Source organism: Arachis hypogaea, chromosome 10, assembly GCF_003086295.3.
Source record: "Arachis hypogaea cultivar Tifrunner chromosome 10, arahy.Tifrunner.gnm2.J5K5, whole genome shotgun sequence".
NCBI lineage: Eukaryota > Viridiplantae > Streptophyta > Magnoliopsida > Fabales > Fabaceae > Arachis > Arachis hypogaea.
In genome coordinates this window covers 60,820,922-60,821,633 of record NC_092045.1, presented here as the reverse complement: position 1 = coordinate 60,821,633, position 712 = coordinate 60,820,922, and the positions used below count along the sequence as shown (strand labels likewise).

The 712-nt window shown below is 42.3% G+C and overlaps 1 non-coding gene across 1 annotated transcript; it reads left to right on the top strand.

Moving 5' to 3' along the window:
- The first annotated feature begins 235 nt into the window (after positions 1–235).
- Positions 236–343, top strand: LOC112718540 (small nucleolar RNA R71). The gene has a single exon (XR_003160876.1). It is a non-coding gene; the product is annotated as a small nucleolar RNA R71 (small nucleolar RNA).
- The last annotated feature ends 369 nt before the right edge of the window (positions 344–712 follow it).

Genomic DNA, 712 nt, shown 5'->3' with positions numbered 1-712 from the left:
ATATGGCATTCAGAGTGTCAATCTCAAGAACTCCTTTCTTCTGACTAATCCCATTGTTCACAGGATTTCTTTCAGAAGTGTACATGAATTGGTTATTTGCAACCATTTCAATCAGTTCTTAAGCCTCAGTAGGCGTCTTCTTCAGATGAAGAGATCCTCCAGAAGAGCTATCCAAGGACATCTTGGACAGTTCAGAGAGACCATCATAGAAAATACCTATGATGCTCCATTCAGAAAGCATATCAGTGGGGCACTTTCTGATCAATTGTTTGTATCTTTCCCAAGCTTCATAGAGGGATTCTCCTTCCTTCTGTCTGAAGGTTTGGACTTCCACTCTAAGCTTACTCAATTTTTGAGGTGGAAAGAACTTTGCCAAGAAGGCATTGACTAGCTTTTCCCAAGAGTCCAGGCTTTCTTTAGGTTGTGAATCCAACCATGTTCTAGCTCTGTCCCTTACAGCAAAAGGGAATAGCATAAGTCTGTAGACCTCAGGGTCAACCCCATTAGTCTTGACTGTGTCACAGATTTGCAAGAACTCAGCTAAAAACTGATGAGGATCTTCCAATGGAAGTCCATGGAACTTGCAATTCTGTTGCATTAGAGAAACTAATTGAGGCTTAAGCTCAAAGTTGTTTGCTCCAATGGCAGGGATAGAGATGCTTCTCCCATAGAAGTCGGGAGTAGGTGCAGTAAAATCACCCAGCACCTTCCT